General features: G+C 39.8%; 1 protein-coding gene across 5 annotated transcripts in view; it reads right to left on the reverse strand.

Moving 5' to 3' along the window:
* Positions 1-26,108, reverse strand: part of LOC122201779 (dynamin binding protein) — a 113,227-nt gene that overhangs the window by 84,550 nt on the left and 2,569 nt on the right. For 4 of the 5 annotated variants that reach the window (XM_042907773.1, XM_042907777.1, XM_042907776.1 and 1 more), the window contains exon 2: positions 8,414-8,549. The gene's annotated coding sequence lies outside the window, so the exon portion shown is untranslated. Of the gene's footprint in view, positions 1-8,413; positions 8,550-9,379; positions 9,399-26,108 lie in introns of those variants that run through there. The other variant, XM_042907775.1, reaches the window with a different exon arrangement.

The raw sequence follows: 26,108 nt of genomic DNA on the forward strand, positions 1-26,108 counted from the left end.
ATCCAGATGAGAGAGGAGAGCTAGAGATGCAAATTTTGAAACCTTTAAAAAATAGGAATAAAATTATTAATGCCTGGATTACTCCACTAAAAAAATAGCCTCACTTTTGATGGATCTCGTGCGTGGGACCCAGACTCTAAACTCTTGTTTCAAAATTCTGAGCCATCTGTTTTACCATTAGGAAAGTAGGATACAATGTAGGAGAGCTTTGAAAATTTATTCTTTCAGAAAGCACTAGTGACATTCATAGTGTAAGTCTAAACTCTGGGATTCCAAAACAAAATTTCTGAAGAGGTTTCCTAAACGAAGGACTGCTGTTTCTCCTTTCGTGTTTCTTGTTTGGTCCTGCAAGGGGAGAGCCCTGGAGCAGGTACATCTTTCCCTACCTGACAAAAGCTGGGGAAGGGGGCCTCTTTGTGGGGACTCTCCAGTATAGGTTCCTTCAAAGGAATATGCTTTCATGAGCATGTGAGAATTTCTTTATGTCTTGAAACTGACTTTCTCAAAAATATTACCTTTTGGGAATGGAAATCCATTTAAAAAATTTTTAATAGCGCAATGAGAAATAATATTTAATTTCAAAAAGCAATTGTGGAGGGCACCTGGATGGCTCAGTGGGTTGAGTGTCCAACTCTTGATTTTGGCTCAGGTCATGATCGCAGGGTTGTGGGATCGAGCCCTGTGTTGGGCTCCATGCTGAGTATGGAGCCTGCTTAAGATTCTCTCTCTCTCTCTCTCTCTCTCTCTCTCTCTCTCTCTTTCTCTCTCTCTCTGCCCCTCTCCCCCACTCGTGTGCTCTCTCTCAAATTAAAAAAAGAAAAAAGACAATTGTGCAGTTGTCTTATTCTTAAAAATACAGGGATAAAAAGAATAGTCTCTCTGCTTTGTGTGAAAGGATCAGAGGTGTCAGAAAATGAAGTTCTTCCTTTCAGGAAGGAAATGAGAGAAGCTAAGGAAACAGCATTTCCCCTTCTGGTTTATGTCACCGGAGTTCATTTTGGACAGAAGGTCAACAGTCACTGCCAGGTGACTACTCAGAGAACTAGCAACAGATGAGGAGGAAAAGTAGAACCCATCTTGATCACGGCATCCCCCACGAGGCTGAGTAACACAGTCAGGGCCAACCTGTCCTCCTTCAACCTCCTTCTGCCTACTGCTCTTCTGATGACAAGAGCACTGACTCACAACATATACTTTGGTTAAACAAGCTGTGGAATGTTGGACTCCTAGGAAAAAATGAAAAACCTGTTCTGACTTAGATGGAATGATCAGAGTAATGAAGGTAGGAAAGGAATCTACTATTATAAACTGTCTTACAATTTACATTACATTTGCTTATTTCAAACTGGTCCCAAGCTGGAAGGCAGCAACCTCAGCAGATGGACAGGATATATATCTGACTTTCTGCCAATCATGGAAGGGCCCTTCAGTCCCCTTCAGGGTTTAAACCAAACACTTCTCATCTAAAATAAAGTAGAGGCCAAAAAATATTTTGTAAAAATTCGCTTATATGTCTCTACATCAATTTTGTCTTTTTGACAAAATTGCACTGGTTGAGGAAGGTCCCAAAATTACTAGTTCAGGGCCTATCAAGTTTGAGGATATTTCCATTAAAGAAATATTTTCAGATGGGTCGACCTAAGAGTTCCTTAAGTACTCTTTCAGGTACACATTTCTTAAATCATGCATGAATCTCAATTATGGGTGGAAATTTATGGGTGCTGACACATGAGTAAATACATTGGACATGTCTGAGCTAAGCAGCTTAGTGATACATTAAAATTCACAACCCCACTAGGTTGTGTGTGTAATAAATGCCCAGATAAAACATCCCTTAGCAGTTGCAGAAGTGCAGATGCAGGTGACACTATAAAATGAAACTTTAGGGTGAGGCCACAGATAAGCACAAACATGTGAAGACAGGCAGTTTGTAGGGCTGTTTCCAGGGAACGCCAAGAAAATGTAACCCAGTGTTCCAAACTGTGAGGATAAATGTTACAAAGATCTGCAAGGTAGGCGTCTTGTTTCTTTCCCTTATCTGTTTCTAGGGCAAGCTAGTTCTGCGCCAAAGAAAAAGGTTTAAAAAGACATGAAGAGTTTCTCTACCCTTCAGCCTACTTTATAAAATACTCTTGATATTTTAGAAGGAAGAATCAGGAAAGCAATTCTGAAAACGAAAGATTCTGAGGAAGAAAACTAGGAAAGAAAAACTGTCCAACTGGAGTTAAACATAGCTGAGACCATTCTTAGGATGGGTGATTTAGGTTCTCTCAAAGAGCACCACTATCCAAGCACCATGGAAAACAGGAACCAGCAGCTTTATACAAGCAAATAACAAAAACTAACACTTGGGGTGCCTGGGTGGCTCAGTTGGTTCAGCAGCTGACTCTTGATTTCAGTTCAGGTCATGATCCCAGAGTCATGGGATCAACACTGCGTCGGGCTCCACAGTGGGACCTGCTTAAGATTCTCTCTCTCTCTGTCTCCCTCTCCCCTTCTCCCTCTCCCCGCTCATGGGCACTCTCTCTCTAAAAAATTTTTTTAATTAAATCTTAAAAAAAAAAAACCCCACACACTTGCCATTTGTAGAAACTAGAGCCACTATACTTGAAAGGAAAATGTATATATGGAATCTTCTGGTAATTTCTATTTAAGATGAACCAGAGAGTAACGGCCAAGGCATGGCAAACCCAATGAATGACTGATTCCTCGGCGTCAACCAGAAGGATTTAATGTCCTAAATCAGGATGTTTGAACGTAAAGTTCAACAGTAAAAAGGTTCATCGTGTGTGAAAAGATCTCTGACAAGAGCAGAGGGAGCAGTGGTAGGATATGTAAAGAAAATAATGTATCTATATGGAAACCCTATATGGAAATCTGGGAGTGACGCATAAATAGTAGCTAGGATAAGATAAAAAGAGAACAAAACAGGTGGGAGATTTGTATGACAGACTGCCATGACAGATAGAAAACTAAGATGACATTTTAATAATAAGATTATAGATTTGCTACAGAAAATAACAATTGTGTCTGGTAGTTGAGATAAGCTGGAATGCTAGTTTCCTAACAAAGAGCAAATGCACACAATCATAGAGCAATTAATTAACTTTGTCCTAGAGATTGCATGGGGTCTTTTGCTGGGCCTTCTGGGCAGCTAGCATGTCTGTGATAGGTGTAATTCCTGCCAAAAGAAACGAAGGGCATAGTTCAGGACTTTTGCCTCAGTCGTGCGTACTGTTTTGTTCTGCCCTTTAAAAAAAAAAAAAAAAACATGAATAAGTGAGTTTTATCAAATGGTTTTTTCTGTATCTACTGATAAACGTTTTTAGACAATCGTGTTTTTTCTCCTTTATTCTGTTAATATGGCAAATTAAAATTATTTTCAAATGTTAAATCACCCTTGCATTCCTGGAATTAACCCTATTTGCTTATGATGTCTTATTCTTTTTTTTTTTTAAGTTTATTTTTTTTAGTAATCTCTATACCCAACATGGGCTTGAACTCACAATCCTGAGATCAAGAGTTGCACACTGGGCCAGCCAGGTGCCCCTATTATTCTTTTTATATAGTGCAAATTTCAGTTTGCTACTGTTTTGTTGAAGATTTTATACCTATGCTCCAAAAGGGATATTGGTCTCTAATCTTTTCGTTAAATGTCTTTGTCAGATTGTGTATAAGGGATAGGCTTGCCGCATAAAGAACTGGGAAGTGCTCCTTTCTCCTCTATTTTCTGAAAAAAATCTATGTTAAGACTGGTATTGTTTCAACCTTACATACTTGAGAGAATTATCGGTAAAATAACCTGGGCCTGTGGAACATCAAGGAAAGGTTTTCAATTAAATATTCAATATTTTCATCAGATATACAGCTATTGAAAATTTATATTCTTGTCTCAGTTGTAGTAAGTTGTATTTTTCAAGAAAGTGCCCATTTAATCTAAGCTATCAAATTTACTGGCATAAAGCTGTTTATAATATTCCTTTACTGACCTTTTAATATCTGTATGATCTGTAATGATATTGGAAAATTTCGCTTTCCTTTTTTTCTTAGTCTTGCTAGAAGATTATCAATTTTATTGATCTTTTCAAAGAATCAACTTTTGACATTGTTAAATATCTCTATTGTTTGTTTTCTATTTCACTGATTTCTTCTTTGTTATTTCCCTCCTTCAACCTTACGTTTAATTAGTTCTTTTTTTTTCTCATTCCTGTGAAAACTTAGATAACAGATTTTAAATCCTTCTTCATTTTAAATATAAGCATCTAAAGCTACAACTTTCCCTCTAAACACTGCTTTCGCTGCATCCCACAGATTCTGATACGATGCTTTCATTTTCATTCAACCAAAAATATTTTCCAATTTCCCATATGATTTGTTCTTTTAACTATGGGTTATTTAGGGGTGCATTGTTTACTTTCCAAATACTCCAAATACCCAGAGATCTTTCTGTTATTAACTTCCAGTTTAATTCTGCTGTGGTAGGAAAACATACTCTGTATTATTTAAAATTTACCGAGATGTTTATGGCCCAGCATATGGTCTATCTTAGTGAGTGCTCTATCCACACTTGAAAATAATGTACATTCTGCAGTTGTTGAGAATAGTGTTCTATAAATGTCAGTTAGGTGAAGGTGATTGATGGCAGCATTCACATCATAAATATCCTTGTTGATTTTTATCTACTTGCTCTGTCAATACTAAGAAAGGGGAATTAAACCCCTAACTCTTATTGGGATTTGTTTTTCTCTTTAATTCTGTTAGTTTTTCTTCATGTATTTTAAAGTTCTGTTATTAGCATATTTCGAATTTTTCAATCATTTTGATGAATTGACTTTTATCATAACAACATATCCCTCTTTATCTTGTTAATACTCCTTAAAGTCTACTTTCTTTGACATTAATATAGCCATGTCAGCTTTTTCCATACTGTTTACATGGTTTATATTTTTCTATTTTTTTTTTACTTCCAACATATCTATGCTTTTATATTTAAAGTACATCTCCTTTTTCTTCCAGCTTTATGAAGATATAATTGACATATGACATTGTGTAAGTTTAAGGTATATGATGTGATGATTTCATACATGTGTATATTGCAATATGATTACCACAATAAGATTACTTAAGACATCCATCATCTCACAAAATTAGAATTTTTGTGTGAGAACACTGAAAACCTACTCTTTTAGCAATTTTCAAGTATACAATACAGTACTATTAACTATAGTCACCATCTTGTATATTAGATCCCAGAACTTATTCATTTTATAAGTGGAAGTTTGTACTCTTTGACCAATATTCCCCCATTTCTCCCATCCCTCAGCCCCCAGCAATCATCATTCAACTCTGTTTCTATGAGTTTGGCCTTTTTTAGATTCCATATATAAGTGAGTTCACACAGTATTTGTCTTTCTCTGACTTATTTCTCAAATGCCTCTCTTTTAAACAGTTAATTGATAAGTATGATCATTTCTACTTTTAAATGAACATATTTAGATTATTTACATTTAGTGTTATTGGTATGGCAATTCTTTTCTACTTGTCCCATTGGTTTGTTCCTTCTTTCCTGCAATATTGTGAGCTAGTCAAATAGTTTTTAGTATTCCATTTCATTTCCTCTATTGGCTTCTGAGCTATACCTCTGGATTTCTCAAGTGGTTGCTCTAGGGAGTACAACATGCATCTACTTAGAATTAATATTATACCACTTTATATACACTGTATAAACTGTACAACAGTATAATTCCATTTACCACTCCATCCTGTACCTTGTATTCTTTCTATCATATATATTATCTCTACATATTTGTGGTAGCCTTAAAGTATCTCCACAAATTTTTAGATACCGCTCCCTTCAAAGAGAGGGGCATAGTTCCTTTCCTCTTAATTGTGGGCTTTGCTAGTGACTCATTTCTAAACTACAGAATGTGGTGGTGGCGACAGTACGTGATTTCCAAGACTAATTCGTGAGGACACTCGGGCAGCCTTATGGAGAGGCTCGCATGATGAATAATGAGGCCTCCTGCCAATAGCTATTTGAGATCTTAAAAGGAGAGCTGAGAGCCCCAGTCAAGATTTCAGATCAGGACAGCCCCAGACAATATCTTGATGGCAATTCATGACAGACTCTGAACCAGAAACATCCAGTTAAGCCACTCTTGAATTCCCAACCCACAGAGACTGTAAGACAATAAATGCTTATTGTGTTAAGCCATTAATTTTGGAGAAAATCTGTTACACAGCAATAAATAATTGGTACAATTATTATAAACCCTGATAATACAATGCCATTTTTGTTATAAATAATCAGTTGTCCTTTAAATAAAGAAGGAAAAGTCTTTCACATTTGCCTATATAATTACCATTTCTAGTGCTCTTTATTCCTTTCTACAGATCTGAGTTTCTTTCAGGTATCATTTCCCTTCAGCTAAAGAACATCCGTTAGCATTTCTTGCAATATTAAGTCTCCGGGCAACAAATTCTCTCAGCTTTAGTTTATTTGAAAATGTTTTTATTTCACTTCCATTTCTGGAAGGTATTTTTGCTTCCAGTATAATATTTTGGATTGACAGTTTTGTTTTTCTTCTTTCAAACTTTAGAGACGTTGTTCCACTGTCTTCTGCCAATTTCAGATAAGAAGTCAGCTATCATTATTACGTTTGTTCTCTGTACATATCTTTTTACTTTGACTACTCTTAAGATTTTGGGGGCGCCTGGGTGGCTTGGTGGGTTAAGCGTCCGACTTCAGCTCAGGTCACGATCTCACGGTCCGTGAGTTTGAGCCCCGCGTCGGGCTCTGTGCTGACAGCTCAGAGCCTGGAGCCTGTTTCAGATTCTGTGTCTCCCTCTCTCTCTGCCCCTCCCCTGTTCATGCTCTGTCTCTCTCTGTCTCAAAAATAAATAAACGTTAAAAAAAAATTAAAAAAAAAAAGATTTTTGTTTTTATCTTTGGTTTTCAGCAGGTGAGTACAATGTTCTCAGGTGTTGTTTCCTTCATATTTACTGTCTGAGGTTCACTGAGGTTTTGGGACTTGTGGGTTGATGTCTGTCACTAAATTTAGGGAAATTGTGGTCATTATTTCTTCACATATTTCTTCCTCGTCTTTCCTCCTATCTTTATGGGACTCCAATTAGATATATGTTAAACTACTTGATATTGCCTCACAGTCACTACAGCTTTGTTATCCCCTAGCTCCAATCTTTTTGCTCTTGGCTATTCAGTTTAGATTCAGTTTATTTAGTTCATTGGACTCTTTCTTCTGCATGTCTCTCCTGCTGTCATGAATCCATCCAGTTAATCTTTATTTTAGCTATTGTACTTTTCCATCTGGAAATCTAGAATTTCCATCTGGCTCTTTTTAATAGTTCCATTTCTCTGCCAGTGCTCCCCATATATTCATTAATTATGCCCATCTTTTCTTTTAAATATCTGAACACATTTATATCAGCTGCTTTAAATTCCTTGTGTGCTAAATCCATCACCTGGACCATCATAGGATGTGTTGTATGTTTTCTCCATAGGATGGGTCACATTTTTCCTTGTCATAGTTTCACTTCTTTGTGCTTTTGTAATTTTTATTGTATGCTAAGTATGGTGGATGATATGTTGTACACAGTCTGGATTATGTTGTATTCCTTTAATGGGTGTTGAATTTTGGTTTGACAAGCAGTTAAATTACTGGAAGTTCCTCTTGATCCTGATAGGTTTGGTTTTATGCCATGTCAGGTGGGTTTATTTTGGTTCTGTCCCTAGTCTTAAGGTACAGCCTTTACTCTAGGGTATTTTTTTTTAAGTTTATGTATTAAGGGGGGGGAGGGGCAGAAAGAGAAGGAGAGAGAGAGAATCCCAAGCAGGCTCCAGACCATCAATGCAGAGCCCGATGCAGAGCCTGAACTCACGAATCATGAGCTCACGACCTGAGCCAAAGTCGAATGCTTCATGGACTGAGCCACCAGGTGCCCCTACTATAGGGTATTGTACTCACTCCTAAAGCTGTCCTATCTGGGATCCCAAATTCATACCTTAAATGCTCATCAAGTTCTCTCACTCTGGCTGGACTAGAACACCAACATTTCTGAGCACTGTGCACCCTCAGGTGTCTTTGTTCACTTCTCAGCCCCACAGCAGCCACTCCGCATCAGGTCTCACAGAGTCTTCCCTGTGCATGCCCAACCTGACCCTTGGCCAAGGAACTGAGGTAAATACCCCAGCAGATTCCTGCCCCCTACACCTATATGCTGCTCCCTCTCCTCCTGTACCCTGTTCTACAATTCAGCCCTTTTGGTAGCCCTAAACTCCGAGTTCTTCCTCCTCTGTTCAGGGAGCCCATTGCTCTCACTTGAGTGCCACCTCCCTGGGCTGTAATTGGGAAAATGTTCCCAGGCAAAGAGCCAGGGTGAATACGGGACTCACCTGGTGTTTCCTTTCTTTCCAGGATCACAGACCTGCGCTGCCTATTGCCTGATGCCTGAAAACAGCTGCCTCCTGTGTTTTCCCAGTTTTAGAGTTGTTTACAGTGAGAATATAAGTCTGATACCGGTTTTTCCATCTAGGAGAGAAAGGACAGAGGCATTTCATAGCATTTTGTATTCACATATGTTTCATATTAAACTTCTTGAGTTCATAGAGTACCTTTTTTTTAACTCTACATTTTAAACTCTCTGAATTTTGTATATGTGAATAGTAGGATTTTCCATAATATTAGGAAGCAACCACTGTAGCCTAAAGATACAGCTCCCCCTCCAGTTTTCTACTGTGTAGATCCAGGAATCTCTCTGATACTACTGGGTGCAGGGAAGGAAGGACTCCAATGATACCTAAAATTAAAGTTGCCAACAACCAGGTGGAAGAGAACTTGGGATAGGTAAAATATGACTTAGATAAATAAAGAAATATTTACTGTCTTTACACCATAGTGCTGTGACTTAAAATTGATAGCAGTAACACAGAAAACTAGTATTGTGAATCAGTGGAGCACCATAATTCACAATTTGTTCCAATCCTCTAACAACATCTTTGACACCTTTTAGTCATTTCTATACCCATGTCTATTCGCTTCTGTATTCATGCCTTGTCCAGCTATTTCTTTTTTTTTTTTTTTATAAATTTTTTTTAAGGTTTATTTATTTTTGAGACAGAGACAGAGCATGAACAGGGGAGGGGCAGAGAGAGAGGGAGACACAGAATCCGAAACGGGCTCCAGGCTCTGAGCTGTCAGCACAGAGCTCGACACGGGGCTCGAACTCACGGACCATGAGATCGTGACCTGAGCCGAAGTCGAACGCTTAACCAACTGAGCCACCCAGGTGCCCCATTGTCCAACTATTTCTTGTACTTATAATACTCTTGTTGATCAAATTGCTGTTCAAAATTCATCACCTTCTTGGGGCACCTGGGTGGCTCAGTTGGTTGAGCATCCAACTTCGGCTCAGGTCACGATCTCATGGTCCGTGAGTTCGAGCCCCGCGTCGGGCTCTGTGCTGACAGCTCAGAGCCTGGAGCCCGCTTCAGATTCTGTGTCTCCCTCTCTCTCTGCCCCTCCCCTGCTCATGCTCTGTCTCTCACTGTCTCAAAAATAAAAAAATAAAAATAAATTCATCACCTTCTTTATAACAGAATTACAGCTCCATACTCTTTGCTGTGTGACTATACAGTGCCTCCCACTGTGGGCAGAGTATAGTTGCCTGTCACATTTTTGTTGGACTGGCCATGTGACTTGCTTTGAGAGTGCCAATGTAGAGAATATGAGCAGAAGCTTTACACCATATTGTACGATTTGGTCTGTCCCCTTGTGCTCTAATACCCACCAAGAGAAGAGCATGCCCTGGGAAGTTACTGCCTCTTCAGACAGGGCCCCAGAGGGAAGACAAGGGGAAAGAGACTTGAACCCAAATGAAAGCCTTTTGAATTCTACCTGGTCCAGCCTAGATTAGCCAAACTGTAGCCAGAGACCCATGAGAATGAAAGTAAATGGTTGTTGGTATAAACCACTGAGACTTTAAAATTATTTGTGGCACAGCCAAAAAAAAAAAAAAAAATTAAATTAAAAACATAAAAAAAGGACACAATATAGATGCTAGATGTTTTGACTGGACCGGCAGGGCACCTCACTCTTCCATCAAACACACTTAACTCTTAATCATCTAGATAAAATCCTGGTATCTTTTATGATCCAACTTAAATAATACCTCCTCTATGAAGCCTATAGGATTAGACCTTATCTCCTCTACACTCTACAGGGCAAAGAATCTTGTGTCTATTTTATTCATTGATATAAATCAAGCACCTAGAGCACTGCCTGGTACACAGAAGGCCCTCCATAAATATTTGCAGAATGGATGATATAACACACTAAACTGTTTTAAGTTCTATATCAAAATATATAGTCATGACATGATACTCTACATGGAAAACCCGACAGACTCCACCAAAAGTCTGCTAGAACTGATACATGAATTCAGCAAAGTTGCAGGGTACAAAATCAATATACAGAAATCGTCTGCATTTTTATACACCAATAATGAAGCAAAAGATAGAGAAATAAGGAATCTAATCCCATTCACAATTGCACCAAGAATCATAAAATACCTAGGAATAAACCTAACCAAAGATGTGAAAGATCTCTATGTTCAAAACTATAGAAAGCTTATGAAGGAAATTGAAAAAGATACAAAGAAATGAAAAACATTCCATGCTCATGGATTGGAAGAATAAATATTGTTAAAATGTGAATACTACCCAAAGCAATCTACACATTCAATGCAATCCCAATCAATTTGCAAGAGCATTCTTCTCAAACTAGAACAAGCAATCCTAAGATTTGTATGGAACCACAAAAGACCCTGAATAGCCAAAGTAATATTGAAGAAGAAAACCAAAGTGGGAGGCATCACAATCTCAGACTTCAGCCTCTACTATAAAGCTGCAATCATTAAGACAGTATGGTATTGGCACAAAAACAGACACATAGACCAATGGAATAGAGATCCCAGAATTGGATCCACAACTGTATGGCCAACTAATCTTTGACAAAGCAGGAAAGAGTATCCAGTGGAAAAAAAGACAGTCTCTTTAACAAATGGTGCTGGGAGAACTGGAGAACAACATGCAGAAGAATGAAACTAGACCACTTTCTTACAACATTCACAAAAATAAACTCAAAATGGATGAAGGACCTGAATATGAGACAGAAAACCATCAAAACCCTAGAGGAGAAAGCAGGAAAAAAACCTCTTTGACCTCAGCAACAGTAATTTCTTACATGACACATCTCCAAAGGCAAGGGAATTAAAAGCAAAAATGAACTATTGGGACCTCATGAAGATAAAAAGCTTCTGCACTGCAAAGGAATCAATCAACAAAATTAAAAGGCAATTGACGGAATGGGAAAAGATATTTGCAAATGACATACTGGATAAAGGGCTAGTATCCAAAATCTATAAAGAACTGACCAAACTCCACACCCGAAAAACAATCCAGTGAAGAAATGGGCAAAAGACATGAATGGACACTTTTCTAAAGAAGACATCCAGATGGCCAACAGGTACATGAAAAGATGCTCAACATCACTCCTCATCAGGGAAATACAAATCGAAACCACAATGAGATACCACCTCACGCAGGTTAGAGTGGCTAAAATGAACAAATCAGGAGACTATAGATGCTGGCAAGGATGTGGAGAAACAGGAACCTTCTTGCACTGTTGGTGGGAATGCAAACTGGTGCAGCCACTCTGGAAAACAGTGTGGAGGTTCCTCAAAAAATTAAAAATAGATCTACCCTATGACCCAGCAATACCACTGCTAGGAATTTACCCAAGGGATATAGGAGTACTGATGCATAGGGGCACTTGTACCCCAATGTTTATAGCAGCACTTTCAACAATAGCCAAATTATGGAAAGAGCCTAAATGTCCATCAACTGACAAATGAATAAAGCAGATATGGTTTATATATACAATGGAATACTACTTGGCAATGAGAAAGAATGAAATCTGGTCACTTGTAGCAACGTGGATGGAACTGGTGGGTATTATGCTAAGTGACATAAGTCAGGCAAAGAAAGACAGATACCATATGTTTTCACTCATATGTGGATCCTGAGAAACTTAACAGAAGACCAGGTGGGAGGGGAAGGGGGAAAAAAAGTTATGGAGAGGGAGGGAGGCAAACCATAAGAGACTCTTTTTTTTAAATTTTTTTTAACGTTTATTATTGAGAGACAGAGAGACACAGAGTGTGAGCGGGGGAGGGATAGAGGGGGAGACAGAACCTGAAGTAGGCTCCAGGCTCTGCGCTGTCAGCACAGAGCCCGATGCGGGGCTTGAACTCACAAACTGCAAGATCATGACCTGAGCCGAAGTTGGTCGCTTAACCAACTGAGCCACCCAGACACCCCTAAGAGACTCTTAAATACTGAGAACTGAGGGTTGATGGGGGGTGGGGGAGAGGGGAAAGTGGGTGATGGGCATTGAGGAGGGCACCTGTTGGGATAAGCACTGGGTGTTGTATGGAAACCAATCTGACAATAAATTATATTTAATGAAAAAAAACCCCAAAATATATAGTCACATTCCCGATAATCATGCTATTCTTTCCCACAGAGCTCTATGGGATCTCACAGGCCTCACTTCCAGGTTAAGGAGGTTGGGCTTTTAGGTACTTGGAAGCATCTGGAATGTCTGAGTAGGCAAGCAGAGTGCTTAGAATCAGAATTGGTTGCAAGTGACTGAGTATCCCCAAATAAAAGAGAAAAAGGTGATGTGTCTGTATGTACATATAAATTTTTTTAGATGAAGACAAAGGTAGTCTAAGAAAAATAATTCTGGTTGTTTCTCTTCATATTTTTTTTTAAGAAAGAGGTTTATTAAGTTGTAATTCACATATATATAATTCATCCACTTAAAGTGTACAATTCAATGGATTTTAGTATATTCCCAAAGTTGCAACCTTCACTGTTATCAATTTTAGAACACTTTTTTTTTTTTTTTTTACAAAGAGACTAAATAAGTGTGAGCAGGGGAGAGGGGCGGGGGGGGGGGAGAAGGAGGGAGGGAGAGAGAGGGAGAGAGAGAGAGAGAGAAAGAAAGAAAGAAAGAAAGAAAGAAACAAACAAACAAACAAACAGACAGACAGAATATCCTAGGGAGGCTCCATGCTCAGGGCGGATCCTGATGCAGGACTCGATCCCCCAACGCTGGGATCACGACCTGAGCCAAAATCAAGAGTCAGATGCTCAACCAACTGATCCACCCAGGAGCCCCCATCTTCATTATCTTAAAAAGAAACTCCATACTCATTAGCAGTCACTTCCTATTTCCCACCAACAGTCTTCCCACCCTCTCCACCCCACCTTCAGCCCTAGGCAACCAGTAATTTACACTCTGTAAATTGCTATTCTATAAATACTCTGTATAGATATGCCTCCTCTGGACATTTCATATAAATGGAATCATACAATATGTGGTCTTTTGTGACTGGTTTCATTCAGCATAACGTTCTCAAGGTCCTCTTGTCATTTTCAAATGTAGATATGATCCCATTAAAACATATGTAATAATTAAGAGCACAGACTACAAAGTCAGACTGCCCAGGTTTATTTATTTATCTTTAAACTTTTTTTTTTTTTAACGTTTATTTATTTTTGAGACAGAGAGAGACAGAGCATGAACGGAGGAGGGTCAGAGAGAGGGAGACACAGAATCTGAGCTGTCAGCACAGAGCCCGACGCGGGGCTCGAACTCACGGACCACGAGATCATGACCTGAGCCAAAGTCGGCCGCTTAACCGACTGAGCCACCCAGGCGTCCCACAGACTGCCCAGATTTATATCCTATCTCCATCCCCTATTAGAATTATATGATTTAAGGTGAGTTACTCAACTTCCCTGTGCCTTAATCTCCTCATCTGTAAAATGGATATAATAATAGAACTTGCCTCATAGGGTCATAGTGAAATTGAAATGAGTTAATAGGTAAAGCACTTAGAATAGTACCTTACACATAGTAACCATTATACTGATGTTGGCTGCTATTATTATTATCTGTGTTAAAGAGAAGGGGATCATGGATAAATATTCTTCTCAAAATCTTTTTCATAGCTTTGGGATATGTTTTGGTATATTGTAGGGTTGAAAGTGTCTCCGTAGGAAGAAATGGGGAATGACTGCTAATGAGTACAGAATTTCTTTTTTAGGGTGAAGCAAACGTTCTTGGATTAGATAGTGGTTATGGTTGCATAATTTATGAATACACTCCAAAAAAACATATTCAATCATACACTTTAAGAGGGTGAATTTTATAGTTTCTGAATGGTTATCTCGATTTTTACAATTGTCTTTCCTATTTCCAAAATTGCTACACTTGAAGCAAAATAGTGAAGGCATATATGAATATTCTGCCTTGAAAAAGGCTAGAAATTTAAATAGCTTCCCTACTCTGCCCATACACCACTTTCCCCCACAGTTTTTCCTGTGCTTCATGTCTTAAAAATGTTCTATATTTGTGTTTTATACCTGCTATGAACTGCAGATGGTGGGTAAATAAACTGTGTTTGATTACATGGACCTTACTGGGCAGAGCTACAAAAAAGAGCAAATTTAAAAAGAGAAATCATACTAACTTGTATTAAGTAGTAACCACATCATAACAGTTAAGAGCTCAGACTCTAAAATTAAAGAGAATTATGTTCGATTTCTGGTTCCACCATTTGTCAAGCTATGTACGTGGGGCAAGTTACTTAAAGAACTCTGAACCTTAGTTTCCTCATGAGTAAACTGAAGATAATAATAGTAATTTATTTTATAGGGTGTTAGGAGGATTAAGTTTAATCATGTAGATAAAACATTGAATACACTTCCTGGCAAATAGTATGTACTCATAGATTTTGTAAATGTCAGCTATGAGCAGGATGATGATGATGATGATAATGAAGGACGAGGAGGGGTAAGAGAACCATCATCATCACTCAAACTGACTGTAACATGAAAAAGACAGAGGAGGCAGCAACTTGGGGGGGGGGGCGGGAGGGCTCACTGCCCAAAATTGCTACAATCTTCTTGAGAAGGGGGAACAAGGTGATTCTGTGGTTACTGGTCACAAGGACAAAGCAACTGACACCCCCTCTACTCTAAGCTCTAAATGAGCTGTGTATTCACAACAGACCCACAAGGATTTGGCAGCAGTTTATGAACGAGATCCCTGCATATGGGTCCAAGCAAACCTTTGCCAAATGCCTTCCAGGGATAGAAGAGGGATGTGAAATTAATTTATTTACTCTTCTAAAAAAAATCCTGAACTTCTAGAGGCATCACTGACACTAAATCCTTCAAATACATCAACCTTTTAAAAATTGCTCTTTGGGGGGCACCTGGTTGAGCAACCGGCTCTTGATTCTGGCTCAGGTCGTGATCTCACCGTTCGTGCTCCCACGCTGACATTGCAGAGCCTGCTTGGGATTCTCTCTCTTCCTCTCTCTCAAAATATAGAAATAAGCATTAAAAAATTATTTAAAAATTGCTCTTTGGGGCTGAAATGACCAAGTTTGAGATTGCCATTGCCCTACTTTAGACTCTCACCACCTTTCCTTTGGGACTACTGTGACATCTTCCTAACTGGTTCCCTACCAGTCTCGTCTCCTGTTCTAGTTTCCACACTGTGACTACGATTCTCTTTTTAAACACAAAATTCTATCAGTCTCTGCTGCTTGAAGTTCCACAAGGGATTCCCAATCATCACTTGTGGAAGTATCTAAAACTCCTCTGCAGACTGTACAAAGCTCTTCGTGACCTGGTCCCCGCTCACAAGTTCAGCCTCATTTCCAGACACGCTCCACCGCCCATATACCCTAAACTCTAGCCTCACTAAAATGCTGGCAGCACTCTGCAAGTCACTACAGTTTTACAACACACATTATTACAATCTAATAATCTACAGCTTGCTTTTCAAACACATGATCTCATGTATGTGTTGTTGCCATCTGCGATCAGATGTGAATGTGAGGTGCTTATTTTTATTGCTACTTGACCACCGCAAGGAACAACAATCAGTAAACTATCAAATCGCTCTGATTAACACTTTAATTGTGAATAATAAATATGCTTTACTTTGTTAGTTTTTAGAGTCACCAGAAGAGTAAAAAGACCAAGCCTAACTTGCACCTACAGAGTGTAATAGAGTCTGAACATTCTGGTAAAAGCACAGAGATTCATTCTTTTATTATCAATGCCTGAAAGCACACCTCTTAAAATAAGCAGGTAGCCTTATAATAGTTACTTAAAATACTTAAATTGATTACATGCCTTTCTCATTCTGTGTTTAAGATTTTTAGCCTTGGTTTATTAACCATTTGGCTTTGAAACCAGATGAAAATATTGACACTGAGATACTGTATTCTTACAATCTTCAAGTCACTGAATACATAAATCCAAGCACCGCTTCGTACTTCCACGATATTCATTCCTTGTACTTTAATACTGACTCACTGCCCTACAGAACTATCACAGGTGACTAGCAGCTCAAGGCAGCAAGTCTACAAGAAAAACGAGACAAAACTGGACTTCTTCATGTCTACAGTGGTCCAGCTTTCATAATTACTAAACAACACCAACGACACCTAGGCGGCAGCAGCAAGAAGTAATGAAAACTCTGGTTTTGGAAAATGTATACACTAGTATATGCCACAGTCCCGCTAGCTGCTCGAGAATACAGGACCCCAACAGCCACTAACCAACGTCTGGTTTTAGTGTAAACTCATTCTCCTCCTACCTGACCCTTAGGGGATTCTGTTTCCTGATAAGCAGATCTAAACTGTAAGACAATAATATCCCAAGGAGGTTCTGGCACTGAGCCCCAGAAATCCTTAAAGCAACAAACACTGTCTAAAAGAAGAAAAGCAGACTACTCACTGCCTTCGCCATTCTCTCCACTAACTCTAGGGAACACAGAAATGCCTTGTCAATTAGAAGTTATAAAATTCTTTCTGAGGCTAAATGTTTTGAAATATGGAGAGTCTGTTGATAACATCATTCCCTGTCACCTGGGATGTTTTGGAAGACTCCTCAGACATTACCTTTGGGCCAGACCAAGCAGTATGTGGGCCAGTGAATCCTTTCTATTTCTGGAAGCTGAATAACTTGGAATCTCCTGTAGTGACTGACAGATTAAAAGGGTAACTTAACTGACATTAGGTCAATAAAGTTAAGTAAAAAACCATTTTAAAAATCCAGAATGTGGGAAACCAGAAGATAAAAGCCCAGTTTCTTCAATAAAATAAACTGTAACTAAAAAATTAAAGTGAAAAAGTAAGGAGGACTTATCAATTAAAAACCACCTAAGAAACAGTCATTAAATGCAGTATGTGCCCATTTCTTGGATCCTGATTCAAACAAGTCAATTGTTTAAAAAATTGAAACAAATGAGGAATTTTAATTTATTTTTTTAATGTTTATTTATTTTTGAAGGAGAGAGAGACAGAGTATGAGCAGGGGAGGGGCAGAGAGAGGAAAACACAGAATCCGAAGCAGTCTCTGTGTCTTCTGAGCCACCCAGGCGCCCCTCATTTTTGCAAATCTTAAATACTTCCTGAGGAGAAAGGTTGAAAAGCCAAAGCACGCTACCCAGATGGAAAGTTTCAGAGCCCATCCTTTCTGAGGTGCCACCTGCTCTGTCTGCAGCAGTTGGTGCAGGATCTGGAGAGGAGCCCCCACAGAGGGTTCAGGCTCCAGGAAAAATCCTCCCGTGCTCTCCACAACCCAGAGCACTGGTGAATAAATAACATGGCATGCGTGAGAAAAGGACAGTCCTCAATAACCCTGAGATTGTGTGTCACTTCTTGTCTCAGTTACCTGCTTACCTGAGGCCTACTACATATGGCATGCTGGTTAAGAGCACGGGCTTTGGGTTGGGTGGCTCAGTCGGTTAAGCCTCCGACTTCATCTCAGGTCATGATCTTGCGGTTCATGGGTTCGAGCCCCGCATTGGGCTCTGTGCTGACAGCTCAGAGCCTGAAGTCTGCTTCGGATTCTGTGTGTGTGTCTCTCTCTCTGCCCCTCCCCCAGTAGTGTTCTTTCTCAAAAATAAATAAACATTAAAAAAAAAAGAGCATGGGCTTTGGAGATAGATACAGGTCTGAGATTCTAGCTCTTACCACTTAAAAGCAGTATAACTTCAGGGCAAGTTTCTCAACCAATTTTTTTTTTTTTTCTTTAAGTAGGCTCCACACCCAATGTGGGGCTTGACCTCAAGGCCTTCACATTAAGAGTCACATGCCCTACCGACTGAGCCAGCCAGGTGCCCCTCTCAACCAATCTGTACCTTAGTTTCTCCATATGTATGATGACGATTACACTGGCACCTTCTTATAAAACCATTGTAAAGATTAAATGAGGATATATTTTTTGGTATGGTGACTGGCTAAAATATTAGCTGCCATTATGATATTAGTATTGCTGTTTTATATGCCTTCCCTTTCATTTGAATTCAGACTGTTAGTGAAACCCAGTAAAGTAAAAGATGAAATATTCACAATTGTATTTTTTTACTGTTTAGTTTTGAGAGAGAGAGAGAGGGAGAATGTGGGGGGGAGAGGCAGAGAGAGGGGGAGGGAAACAGAGGATCAGAAGCATGCTCTGCACTGACAGCAGACAGCCTACTGTGGGGCCTGAACTCACAAACCATGAGATCATGACCTGAGCCAAAGTTGGACATTTAACTGACTGAGCCACCCAGGCACCCCCATAATTATAATTAATAGTATACTTATTGCTATCATTATTGCTGTAGAAAAGAAAGCTGATGAATGATGAGAGTAGGAAATGGGGACATAAAAGTAAATATATATATAGATTTGGATCAGACTTGAGGGCCAGGGAGTGGTTTAAGATTTATTGGGGGGAACAGTGGGTAACAAGTATTGAACACTAGAGTAATAAACAAAAGCAGTATTTCAGGACAATGAGTCAGAAAATGGTCTGTACAAGACAAACTGGGTCTGTGACACTGGCCTCCAGGGCAACTCTGTGATGCATTTGCGGTAACTTTTTTTAGCGCCCTATATTGTGCTACCACCAATATAATCTGAGGTCTCGCTTTATAACAAAGTAACCAGGTATATGCGACATGAGTGTTCATCATGACAATCCTGAACTGGATCCAGAAATGGCAGAAACGCCAAAAGGTTTCTGCGTTCCTGGGGATGGGAGGGCAGAATAAACTAGAAAGTGGGAGGACATGGGGCGTGAGGCTGGGGAGTTCAGCACAGGCCGACACATCCATTGCAACTTTTCCTGCTGATGGGGCAGATCATTTATCCTAAGAGAATCACCTCATGAAAACAATGCAGAGTGTGTGCCCGGCCCACAACCCATGGCTAGAACGTCAGCACTGATTATTCTCTCCGGGGCCCTCCTCCCACCATGTGCTTGTCAGCAACACGGACACCCACACTCCACTCTCAGAAACCCTACGCTCCACAAGAACTGCTGAAACAGGGGTAGAAAAATTAGCTCTGTGGCTGGTTGAAGGTTACGTACGCAAGGTCAAGGAGGAAACGGGGATTCTACTGGCTTATTGGACCCATGTATTTAAAGGAGGCCGAGAGGACTTTCTTTCCTCACCCCTCCCTTAGATTTCCTTGCTGTGTATCACAGAGCTGCCTCTTTACAGACTGATTCATTTTACGGCTTCCATTTGTTGAGAGCACACTATGTGCCGGCCACCTGCCTGGGATTTATCAGTGAACAAAAGAAGATCCCTGCCATTGAAGGACTTCCTCCTTGAGGGATGGGGAAGGCAGACAGCATTTTAGGAAATGACAGGTGTTAGGTAGGACAAAATGAAAAACAAAACCAAAAAATAGTAGACAAAGGGATGGGGAGTAAGAAGGGGAGGGCAGTTGGATGTGGAATCTTTCAGCTAACAGGAATGTTAACCTGGAAATTCTCACTTCCTGCTATTTATTACCACTCCCTCACCACTCAGCACATAGCAGGTGATGAGGGAAACAAGACAGCTGTATTGGGTTTATTTCAGAGTCAAAAGAAGATAAATTACAACTATATTCTCCATATTTTTCTTTTCCGAAAATGGCCTAAAGAAGGAAAGTCCTAAATGAACCAAAGCAAAGTGACATCAGACAGACTTCTCCCCTTCTCCTGCGCCAAGCTAGTCTTCGGTCTATCAGCATTTGGGCTTCAACTGCCCCATATTCGGAGAGTGAGACTGGGCTCTCTGTGCACAATGGCTCCCCCAGGCATAGCCTATTCAGAATTTCTAAGTAACCAGCATGCATTTACTTCACCCCATAAGTTACTCCTATCTTTTTGCCTTTTTTCAGAGGATCAATCAAGGCAACAAGAGTTGACGGCCTAACCTTGAAAGAGGAAGGGGGATACAATTATATATAGCCCAAATTTAAGTGCATTCTCCTCCTCCACAAACACGTCCCCTCCTTCTGCCCCTCCCCCAAAAAAGGCCAGAGAGAGAGAAATAACCAACATTTTTCCAAGTTGGTGCTAAAAGTCAGGATGAAAGAATTGCTTTTCTATATTTCTGCAAATGTTCTACAATGAAGATGTATAGTTTTTATAATTGGGAAAAAATAGCTACTTAAAAAAGAAACCCAACCATATACCAAAAGAGATGGCCATGCCAATCAATTGCCCAACTCCCCAGGAGTTACGGTTGCCGAAGAGCTAAAGTATCTCAATAGCCTGCGAGATATACTTGGATAAGATTTATACCTGGAGTAGAGACGGATCCACAGAGTAAGCAAACTATAATTTTACAGGTCTTCTATTTACAATCATGCTGACGGCCCCAGCTGTGATGCTGAATATGGCTCTTTTTCCCATTCTTCACACCAGCTATTTAAATTCTGACTCTTAACAGGAGGAAAGGCTGATCTAATGGTGAAATAAGCTTATATTAGAAACATGAGATGTTTACCATAAATTTATATAAGTAGGGCTCAGAAGTACTGAAGACTCTTATTCCTCTTCTTTTGCTTAAAACGTAACCTTAGCATAGGCCTAGAGTCTGGGTACGCACCTTCCCGATGCCGTCTTAGCTCTTTGGAGACAAATCCTGAAAAAGTAGCTGATAAGGCTTAATGCTCATTTATGATGAAAACGTTCAATAAACTAGGACTAGAGGAGAACACCCTAACTTGACACAGGTACGTCTAAAACCAGGGGTGCCTGGTGAAGATCCAACTCTTGATTTCAGCTCAGGTCATGATTCCAGGGTTGTGAGATTGAGCCCCATGTCAGGTTCTACAACAAGCATGGAGCCTGCTGAGATTCTCAGTCTCTCTCTCTCTCTCTCTCCCTCTACCCCTCACCCCAGCTCGTGCACTCTCTCTAAAAGGAAAAAAAAGAGTCTGAAACCTAAAACAAATAATATATGAAGTGGAAAAACTTTAGACTCACTCTCTTAAAGACTGAAAACAAGACAAAGACACCACTAGCATAGCAACTATTTTGACATAGTCCTGGAAGCTGCAGCCAATGCAGGAATATAAAGTATAAGGATGGGAAAGAAGCAATAAAACTATCATTATTTTCAGAGCACCTAGGTGGCTCAGTTGGTTAAGTGGCTAACTCTTGATTTCAGCTCAGGTCATGATCTCGTGGTTTGTGAGTTCAAGCCCTATGTCGGGTTCTCTGCTGTCAGCATGGAGCCCACTTCATATTTCTGTAACTCATCGAGAGCCCTCATTGCATGTGATGTTAGATAGGGATCCAGCTCTCTGTTTCCAGCTCTCTCTGCCCCTCCCCCACTCTCTCTTGCATGCACGTGCTCTCTCTCTCTCTCAAAAATAAAAAAACATTAAAAAACAACTATCATTATTTTCAAAGAATGTGATTAACTATGGCAGGGGGCAGGGGAGGGGGTGACCCAGAAATCAGCTATTTGTATGAGATGGGGAAGAAAGGCTGTCAGATACAAGATCATACAATAATCAACACCATTTCTCTTAAACTACCCATAGCCAAATAGGAAATAATAATGGAGACATGATTCACAATAGCAACAAAAACTAGGAAGTATTTAGAAATTAGTTTAACCAAAAATGCCCCCCTAGACTCTTATGGAGAAAAATTTTAATTTCTAATAAAGGATTTAAAAATGAGTTGATGAAGTATTTAGGGATAAAAAGGCAACTAACTCAAATGGGTCAGGAAAAAAAAAAACATGCATAGAAATACAGCAGAGGGAGTAATAAAGCAAATATGGCAAAATGCTAACTTTTGGTACATCTAGGTAAGGAATATACAGGAGATCTTTGTACTAACCTTAGAACTGTTCTGTTAGTTTTAAATTTTTTCCAAATAAAACAAAATTCTTTTTTTAAAAAAAGCTGAATAAATGGAGAGACAAATTACATGCTCTTGGAGGAAATGAGTTAATATCAAAAAGATGTCAAACCTCTCTGAAATAATTTATAAATTCAATGTAGTCCCAATAAAAATTTCTTAAAAATAAAACGTTTGAGGAACTTATAAACTTAATTCCAAATTTTATATGGGAAAATAATGGTCCAAGAATAGCTAATTAAACTTAAAAATGAAGAACAGAGACAGGACAGTTGCCAGTCATGAGAACTTACTACAAAATCATTGCAATAAAACATAGAGCAATAACTGGCAAACTAATGGAACAGAAGAGAGGCTGAGAGACAGACCGGTTGTATCCATGGAAACCACTGATGAGAGACAGGGTACCACAATTCAATGGAGGAAAGCATGGATGTTCTTGGAGATATTATTGGAAATATTGCCTCATTAAATGAAGAGTAAGAGGACTGGATCCCTATCTAACATCACATGCAATGAGGGCTCTCGATGAGTTACAGAAATAGCTACTGAAAGGGACTTCTTAAAACCCCACAAGTATTAAACATGTCAAAGAATTTCTTTGATTACATCAGAATTAAGAATGTTTCTTTAAAAAAAATTTTTTTTTAACATTTGTTCATTTCTGAGAGAGAGAGAGACAGAGACAAAGAGCATGAGTTGGGGAGCGCAGAGAGAGGAGACAGAAAGACAGTGCTGTCAGCACAGAGCCCGACACGGGGCTTGAATACACAGAGCACGAGATCATGACCTGAACCTACGTTGGACACTTAACCAACTGAGCCACCCAATTGCCCCAGAATGTTTCCTGATCAAAAGACAACAAAGGCAAAATTAACAGCTGACCAAGGAGAAGACATCTGCAAAGTCTAAACGTGAACAATGCAGATAGCAACTCCAACAGAAAATGGGCAAAGATATGAATAGGCAATTTATAGAAGAAGCTATTATATTTAAGAGATGTTCAAAATCCTTACTAACCAAAGAAACACAAATTAAAATGATAAGAGGTCACTTTGTATTTACAAGATTAGAAAAGATGTACAGCTGGATAAAGCTTAGCGCTGTTGGGATGTGAGGGTATAGGAACCCTCCAACACTTCTGGCAGAAGAGAGACTGGGGCCACCACTGTGGAGGGGAATCTGGCACTATTTAATCAAATTCATTATATGCAAGCCCATTACCCTTCTGAGTATATACTCACAGCTTTATAAGCGGGCAGGTATGAAGATGCTCATGGCAGCAGTATATATGTCTTAGGGAGTAGGGATAACCTGAGTATCTATCACACAGACAGCAGATAAGTAAAATTGTGGTTTGAGCACACGGCATGGAGTATAAGACATCAGTCAAGAACAAAGAATTAGACGTGCACATAGAAACAGATGGATCTTCAAAACAGTACTTAGAGAAAAAAAGAAGTGAAATGAAATGCAACATTATAAATCGAAATACATATAAAACAAACATCACCACTTTGCAAGAGCCTATATGGACAAAAAGAAACACATGTGCATTAGAACAAGTACCTACGAGACACACGGCGAATGGGAAGGGGATAAGGGAGTTAAAAGCAAAAGAAATCTTTCAGACTCCTTGCATGTTAAAAAAGAATTCAATGACCTATGATAAATATAAAATTAGAATTGTTTCCTTCCCCAAAGTTTCCAACTTTCCTAACAACAAAAGCTACTTGGCTTGCCAGCTCTGTTGATGAGTAACAGCTCTTCATCCTTTTTCAAGCAGGAAGAGAAAATTCAGGGATCAGCAGAGTACTAAAGGGATCAGCAGAGATTATTCACGAAGCAGTGTTTTTGTTCTCATGACCTGACAACCTGACCGAAAAGACCTGATTACCTCTTGATTTGGAGTGATTCAGCTAAAGGCGGGTCAGAATCAAGTTTTCAGGTCATTTTGAAGCTATTTACTTTTAGAACCCCGTTGCAGGCAATCCCCTAGCCTCCCCAGAGAAATATTACATGCTACCTAGAATCTTAAAATTCTAGAGCTAGAAAGGACCTGGTTATTCTACAGATGAGGAAACTAAGGCCCTGAGAAGGGTTACGGTTTAGGGTCACACAGCTAGCATGAAAAGGAAGGCCTTCCTGACTCTGCCCTGTCCCCATTTTGTTCTCACCCAGCAGTCAGAGGGAGCCTGTCAAACTTAAGTCATCATGAGCAACTCTGTTCAAAACCCTCTACTGGCTTCTTCCCCCTCACTCAGAGTCAAGGCCAAAATCCTTACAATGGCCTACACTGATGTGCCCCTTCCCACTCCACCACCTCTCATCTGCTGCCGCTTTTCCCTCACCCACTTTGGCACTGCGTGGCCGCTACGCCTCGCCATCCCTCACGCATGCCAAACATGTGCAGCATCGGGGCCTGGAACTTGCTCATCCCTCTGTCCGTCTCCTCCCCCCCCCCCCCCCCCCCCCCCGCCTCACCCTCTCAATTCCTTCAAGTCCTAGATCAAAAGTGATCTTAGCAGAGGCCTCCTGCCCACCCCCTCACCCATAGACTTATGCTTTCCCACTTACACCTCTTTCAAGTTCTCCATAGCACTACGATCACGTGACGGTCTATCCATTCACATTTTTATCTGTCTGCCTCCACTCCACTAGAATTCTATGGCTTTGTTTCATTCACAGCTGTATCCCCAGCACCTAGAACAGTGCCTGGTGGACAGGGGTGCTCAATGAACATGTAGTGAATGAATCAACAAATCAGAACCAAAATCCAGGAGTTCAGACTTGAGACCCCCAGTGTGATGCCCTATTTGCTCCACCATGCTGCCTCAGTTTCGGTGGTTACATCCTTCAAGTTAGGAAGCCCTAAAATCTAAAAATGAAATAATACATTTTTGCTACTCTATGTTTATTTTATCTCCTGTGGCTGACTTTTATAGCATCAAGGATAAAGCACCCAACCAAAAGTTAACACCTTTGGTTTAAGGGCCCTTTTATTATAGAGCTGTTCTGTGATGCTGCTACTTTAGGTTTCTGCCTTTCCAGGTGAGAGACTAATATCTCATAATTTTTTTAAGTAAGCTCTATGCCCAATGTGGGACTTGAACTCACAACCCTGAGATCAAGAGTCACATGCTCTACCAACTGAGCCAGCCAGATGCCCCTGAAATCTCATCATTAACACCTGACCAACAAGACTACATTATCCAATCTTGAAAATTAGTTTATCCACATGTCCTCCTAAGCTGAGCATAAGAAATTATTTAATATTAATTCGACGGTTGTTGTGAAACTTTTCATAAGTATTCTGAATGAATGCTCAGGACACTTTAGGTAAAAACCAATCCCAGTAGAGAATGTCAAAGCAGATAATCCCATTAAAAATGCTATGTTGTAGGTAATAAATTGACTTCAGAAACAGGATAATAAACCTAGAGAATAGTTCAAGCCTTATACTGGGAATAGGCATGCAAGTTTCCATCTGCATTCCACTGTAGTTGTTTTTATCATTAAAAAAAAAATCCTCACAATGTAAAAAGGATCTGCAATTTGAAACATCACTGAAGTATCTCAAATTTGAAAAGTAGCTTTTTGCTAATTTTAGCCCAATCCTGTAAAGTGGCAAGGTTGAGGGCAATAAGACATTTGAAGATTCACCATGCATCCTACGAAAGGATTTCCTTCTGAGGCAGAGATAAGTGAGTTTGCTGGCTCTCAAGGCTTCCTCGACTGCAGCCTCCAAGTACACAGGAGATAAAAACCTAAACGCAGTCCACTGAACCCTTTTTTC

Source organism: Panthera leo, chromosome D2 (assembly GCF_018350215.1).
Source record: "Panthera leo isolate Ple1 chromosome D2, P.leo_Ple1_pat1.1, whole genome shotgun sequence".
Taxonomy (NCBI): Eukaryota; Metazoa; Chordata; class Mammalia; order Carnivora; family Felidae; genus Panthera; species Panthera leo.